Below are 6,922 nucleotides of genomic sequence, written 5' to 3' on the forward strand. Positions count from 1 at the left end.
ATATACCTAGTAGTGGGGATTTCTGGTCATATGGTAGTTCTATTTGTAGATTTTTAAGGAACCTCCATACTGTTCTCCATAGTGGTTGTACCAATTCACATTCCCACCAGCAGTGCAAGAGTGTTCGCTTTTCTCCACACCCTTTCCAGCATTTATTGTTTCTAGAATTTTTGATGATGGCCATTCTGACCAGTGTGAGATGATATCTCATTGTAGTTTTGATTTGCATTTCTCTAATGATTAATGATGTTGAGCATTCTTTCATGTGTTTGTTGGCAATCTGTATATCTTCTTTGGAGAAATGTCTATTTAGATCTTCTGCCCATTTTTGGACTGGGTTGTTTGTTTTTTTGTTATTGAGCTGCATGAGCTGCTTGTAAATTTTGGGGATTAATCCTTTGTCAGTTGCTTCATTTGCAAATATTTTCTCTCATTCTGAGGGTTGTCTTTTGGTCTTGTTTATGGTTTCCCTTGCTGTGCAAAAGCTATTATTATTCCCTGTTGTAGCCGTGGAAACTAAAGCACTAAGAGATTAAGTAGGATTTGCAAGGTCAGGAAGGGGCCATGGGGTCAGTGGTGGATCTCCAGATCCCTCCCTCCTTCTTAACACTGCCTCTAGAGATATACTTTCATCAGTATCCCTAGACTCATATTATGAATAGAGTTTTCAATATGTATGGATATTCTGAAGTTTTTAGGCATAAAAACACATTACTGGGCCTCCCTGGTGGCGCAGTGGTTGAGAGTCCGCCTGCCGATGCAGGGGATATGGGTTCTTGCCCCGGTCCGGGAAGATCCCACATGCCGCAGAGCGGCTGGGCCCGTGAGCCATGGCCGCTGAGCTTGCGCGTCCGGCAACGGGAGAGGCCACGACAGTGAGAGGCCCGCGTATCACACACACACACAAAAAAACACATTACTAATGAATATAAAGAATTTCCTGTCAGCACATTTTAACCAAGATGTCTGTAGCTAAACTCTCCTTTGCTATACTTCTACTCAGATAAATATCATAGGTATATTATATCCACTAAATTTTGGCTTTCTCTACTTCATTCTGCTAATACTGTACTTTAATGGAAGAAAATGCTTTTTCAATAAGTCAGAGCTCTGGGTACATACCCAGAGTTGTTTTCAGTATTTCCCCCTTTCTTTTGCTCTTAAAGTAAGAGTCTGTTAATAAGATAAATGCCCATGTGATAGCCCCAAAGGCCTCAGCTCTATAAAATCCTGTGGATTATCTGGCAATGATTGTCTTGTATTAACAAGGAATAGAACTGATTTGTTAATGAAATTTCAAATGAGTAATTAAGTATAAATTCATGCAAAAAGAATATTTCAAATATTGACATTCAATACTGTAATGCACCATGTTTTAACACTGTAATGCAGCATGTTTTAACGTTGTCTTAGGAAGGCTTATTTTGTGCTGTTTTATTTTCTAAAAAAAATATGACTTTAAATTCTGAATTACTAAAATGACAGTCAATGATAACATTAGCTGTACTACCTTTGATCAGCCTAAAGGACAGAATGCCAAGGAAGTCTTTTTCTAAGTAATTTTCATGCTCTTCTAATATGCATAAAACTTTAGAAATTTATTCAGGGAACTGTAGTATTTGAATTCTGCCAATAAAAAAAAAAATAATGACTAAGCAATAACATAATTGTTCCTCAGAACTTTTAGCTGCAAGAAACAGAAACCTATCACATTGGAGGGAAAGGGAATATTTAACAAGAAGTCAGGTAGATGCTACAGCTTACAGGAAAATCAGAAGATCAAGCTAAGCAAACAGGATAAATTCAAAGGAGGCTTTGTAGCAAAAATAATCTAGACAAAAAAGATTAAGGTGTTGCCACTATTTACAAGTCCCACCACTGACCACAGACCTAATAGCCACAAATCAAATCTCAGCTTTCATGTGTCTTTCTGACACTCACTCAAAAATCAAAATCATTAAAAAGATAAACTATCACTGGGATCTGGCTGCCTCCTTGATAGGAAAAGAAGGGTTTCTCCTCTGCTGCTTTGAGGGTGAAAGGCCAAAGGTGGGGGGTGAGGGGTGTCCAGGTAGGGCTATACCTCCCACCACTCACACACTGGAGAATTCCACGACATAGGAAAGACAGGTCCAAGGCTGAGAAACAACCTTTTATAAACAGTAAAATCCTGCAAAGGAGTCATTGTAGAAACTATAGCAGATATGTCTTCTAGCTCCATGTCACCTTTCCCACAAATGGAATGTGTATATCACAATTGGGTGGGGAGTTAGGAGGTTGTCCAGTATCAAGTCACTGATGCTATCTCCACTCTCCAAATTCTGAGGAGGGAAAACATTTTATAAGGGTTGTAAATAAGACTATCATCAGTGATACACGGAATCAACTTTATAAAAAGCAATAAGTTATTTGCTCTATAATGGTGTAATATTCCAATTTTCCACCAAAATAGAAAATTAAAAACAAAAATTGCTATAAACATGGCATAACTCATCTGGTATTTATATTCCAATTTTCTCTTCTCTAGCAAAGTGGGGCTCTGCTGTCCCACCTCTCTCACTCAGAATTCTGTGATTTTGAGTTCAGCCCAACATCTACTCAGGTAGAGTGATGAGCGTGGAGTTGCTGGACCAAGTCTGGCTAATCAAACCACTGCATTAACCTAAGCACAATAATTATTTTAAGAATGAGCATGTGATCACCAAAGAACAATAGCACATCTGTCATCCTGAGAGCTTCTTTCTCTGAGTTCCTGTATTGGAATCCTTCTTTCTTGAATTCCAAATCTTTTGTTTCTTTCTTCTTTGTTCTGCTGAACACATCATCAAATAACTTCCTTAGAGTGAATGGGAGATGAATTTTGTGACTCTTTGAAAATATACTTATTTTCTGAAAATACATTTATTCTACCATATCATTTTATTGTTAATATAGCTGTTTATTTAATTCTTGGTTGAAAATAATGTTTCCTTAGAGTTTTTAAGGAGCTGAAAACTTGTTAAAAAGCAGTTACCTTTCTGAAAACAGTTAATTTGTATACTATCAGACTTTTTTTTCTTTAATCTTTCACCCACGGTATGAATCTATTTTCATGCATTGCTTTTATTTTTGGGGTTCCTTTAATAATAAATACCTGTATCTCTCTATTCTGAGAAATTTCCATGTGTTATCTCTCTTTTCTTTTTTTCTTGAACTCCTGTTATAAAATGAATCTACTGGATTTATCCTCCAAGTTTCTGATATTTTCTCTCCTATTTATAAAAAAATATTCTTATCTTTTATACTATTTTCTGGGACACCTTTTAAACTTATATTCCAAAACTTATACTAAATTTCTCATTTGGCAATAATATTTTTAACCTCTAAGAGCTCATTCTTTCTGTATGACTGTTCCCTTTTAAATTATTTTGCAGATCAATTATCTTGACTCACCTCTTTGATAATATTACTTGTACAGGACGGTTAATTTGAATGTGCAGGTTCTCACCATTAACTTTGTTATTTCTTTTTGTTTTGTCACTTTCTTATTGAACTCTTTACTCAAATATGACTATTCCTTCATTTTTTTTTTTTTTTTTTTTTTTTTTTTTTGGCGGTATGGGGGCCTCTCACTGTTGCGGCCTCTCCCGTTGCGGAGAACAGGCTCCAGACGCACAGGCTCAGTGGCCATGGCTCACAGGCCTAACCGCTCCGCGGTATGTGGGATCTTCCCGGACCGGGGCACGAACCCGTGTCCCCTGCATCGGCAGGGGGGGGGGGGCAGGGGGACTCTCAACCACTGCCCCACCAGGGAAGCCCTATCCCTTCATATTTAAGGATGAGACATTAACAAGCTGGTTGGAAGCTTGGTATGACAGGCTAGGGCCTGTCAACTCTTGGGGTTCACTATAAGGTAATCAGGTAGCAAGCTGGCTATTTTCTTATGGGAGTCTTGGATTTTAAAACATCTAGTGATTTTTCTATGTGGTTATTTAATTTCTCTTATAGAGAACAAACTCCTGGTGGCATAAACCAGGCTGATAGCATTACAGGATGAAGTTGGGGGAAATGATTCAAAATCTACCATGTAATCTGCAGCCTTTCACACAAACTCTTTTTTCATCCCCAGTTCTCAAAAGCACCCTCCACTTTGCCTTTTGACACCCAAGTCTACAGACTCTTTTAGCAACATATGGTTTATATTTTGGCACATTTGAGCACCTCATTAGCCAATGCTGGGTAAGGAATTTGCAAATTAAAGATCCAAGAAGCACAAGCTTGATGCATTTTATACAATTCCAGGCTTAAACTAAGGAGTTTGGTGTACCTTCTTACAGTAAAAGGAAATTCTTGTTCTTGGTACAATTACATAATTTAGTTATCTCCATGTTTTATTTCTTACTTGTCTCCTGACCTACTTCAGGTCTCAAGGCAGTAATCCAGGTCATGGCTTCTGTATTATCCAAGGAAATTATTTGTTTCATTTAAAATTTTTAATTTATATTACTCTAAAAAGTATTGCATTATAATTCTTTTAATCTCTAAGAGTAATTTTCCCTCTTTCATTCATAATATTATCAATGATTCCTATTTTTATTTTTATTGGTTAGGTTAGGAAGGGGATTATTTACCTTATTATCTCCCAACTCCAGACAGAGTTTTAAGTCAAATTCTCAGGTTTAAGTAACTCTGAGTACTGTTTTGGTATACAGAATATGTTTAGTGTACCAATGGTTATGAGATTTTAATACTATGGTATGCAGAATAATGATTCCCAAAGACTTCCATGTTCTAATTCCCAGAACCTGTGATTTATGTTAGGCCATGTGGAAAAGAGGAATTATGATTGCAGATGAAATTAAGGTTGCTAATCAGATGACCTGCTAGGGATATTATCCTGGATTATTTGAGTGGGCTCAATATAATGTCAAGTATCTTTATAAATGGAAGAGAGAAGCATAAGAGAGAAACCAGACAGATGGCCGTATGAGAAGGACTCAGCCTGGCATTACTGGCTTTGAAGATGGAGGAAGGAGAGAATAAGCCAAGGAAAATGGACAGCCTCTAAAAACTGGAAAATACAAGGAAACAGTTTTTCTCCTAGAGCCTCTAGATAGGAATCACCTTACCAACACCTTGATCTTAGCCCAGAGAGATCTGTTTTGGACTTCTGATCTCTAGACTGTGAAATAATGAGTTTTTGCTGTTCTAAGGTAAATCAGTGATAATTTGTCACAGCAACAACGCAGAACTAATACAGATTTTGGTACCTGGAAGTGGGGTACTTCTATTTCAAATAACTAAAGAGGTGGGCGTGGCTTTGGAGTCGGCTGGAAGAATATTAAGGAGCATAACAGAAAAAGCTTAGAGTCCCTTGAACAGACTCTTAGTAGATACATGGATATTAAAAACTCTGCCAGTGAGGGATCAGGTAAAAGGAAGAAGCATGGTAAACAAAACATCTATTACCTCAAAGAATACTTAATTCATCACAAACACTGTTAGTAAAAATATGGATGTGAGAGGTAGTGCTAGGGAGGGATCAGAAGTAAATGAGGAAAATATTATTGGAAACTGGAGAAAAGAGGATCCTTGTTACTTAGGGTAGAAAGCTTCACAAAATTCTACAGTTATGTGGCAAGCAGAACTTTAAATGATGAAACTGTACTTCCAGATAAGAAACGTACCAAGCAAAAAGTTGTAGATGTGGCCAAGTTTCTTCCTGCTGCTTACAGTAAATTATGAAAAGGAAAAAGGAACTCAGACTTGATGATTTAGAAAATCCTTTGCCTGTTCAGATCAAAAGGACTCTAAAATTAAGAGATTCCCACTGTCAGCAAAGTGTCCTCCAGAATATGAACTAAGAGTTGGCTGGGCAATCTTTTGCTAACACCTCAGAAAGATCCAGAAGATCAAAAGGACAGTGTATTCAGTCACACACAGTCTCTGAAAAAATTAACTATGTGATTCAGATAATTCCCTGAAATATCTCAGCAGGAGACAACTACGGATATGAGATTTTACAGAAAAGACATTAAAGATAATCTTGAAAGACTGTCTCTTGTCTAATGGAGTGAATCTCCATGACATACCTTGTAGATCCACAAGTTTCATACAGTATCAACAGAAACTGCCAGCTTGAACTGAAATGCACTGAAGAGTGCAGAATGAAAGAAGGCTGTCAGACTACCAAAATTCTCCAAGTTGTATGTAGTATGATAAAAATCAGCTGCAGGGCTTCCCTGGTGGCGCAGTGGTTGAGAGTCCGCCTGCCGATGCAGGGGACACAGGTTCGTGCCCCGGTCCAGGAAGATCCCACATGCCGCGGAGCGGCTGGGCCCGTGAGCCATGGCCGCTGAGCCTGCGTGTCCGGAGCCTGTGCTCCTCAATGGGAGAGCCCACAGCAGTGAGAGGCCCGTGTACCGCGCAAAAAAAAAAAAAAAAAAAAAAAAAAATCAGCTGCAAACATGCACTACATTTCATGAATAAGGAAATGAGGACTCAGGGTCATCTGAGCTTGCAACCACACCAGTCCTAGAAATGTTCACCTGGCTGGATCTTGAAGTTACTTGGGACAGGGAATTTATTTTCTCCTCCCAGTTTTTCCCCTTCTGAATCAGAATGTCTATAACTAATATCCTATGCATGTCCCAACATTGTATTTTTGGAGAAAAACTTATTTCTTGAGTTTCACAAGTTTAAAGATGGAGAGAGGTGTGACCCAGGATGAATTATATCCAGAGAATCTCTCATACCAATTGAGATGAGATTTTGAATTTTTGAACTAATGAGACACAGATGCAATTTTGGACCTGATTTGATGATCTAATTAGTTGAGACTTCTGGGAAATTTAGAATGGGGTAAATGTATTTATATGTGAATCTTTGAGGGACGGGGGCACAATGTGGTAGTAAAAATAAAGGCACCACAAAGATTGTCCTA

Source organism: Lipotes vexillifer, unplaced genomic scaffold (genome assembly GCF_000442215.2).
Source record: "Lipotes vexillifer unplaced genomic scaffold, Lipotes_vexillifer_v1.1 scaffold22, whole genome shotgun sequence".
NCBI classification, from domain to species: Eukaryota; Metazoa; Chordata; class Mammalia; order Artiodactyla; family Lipotidae; genus Lipotes; species Lipotes vexillifer.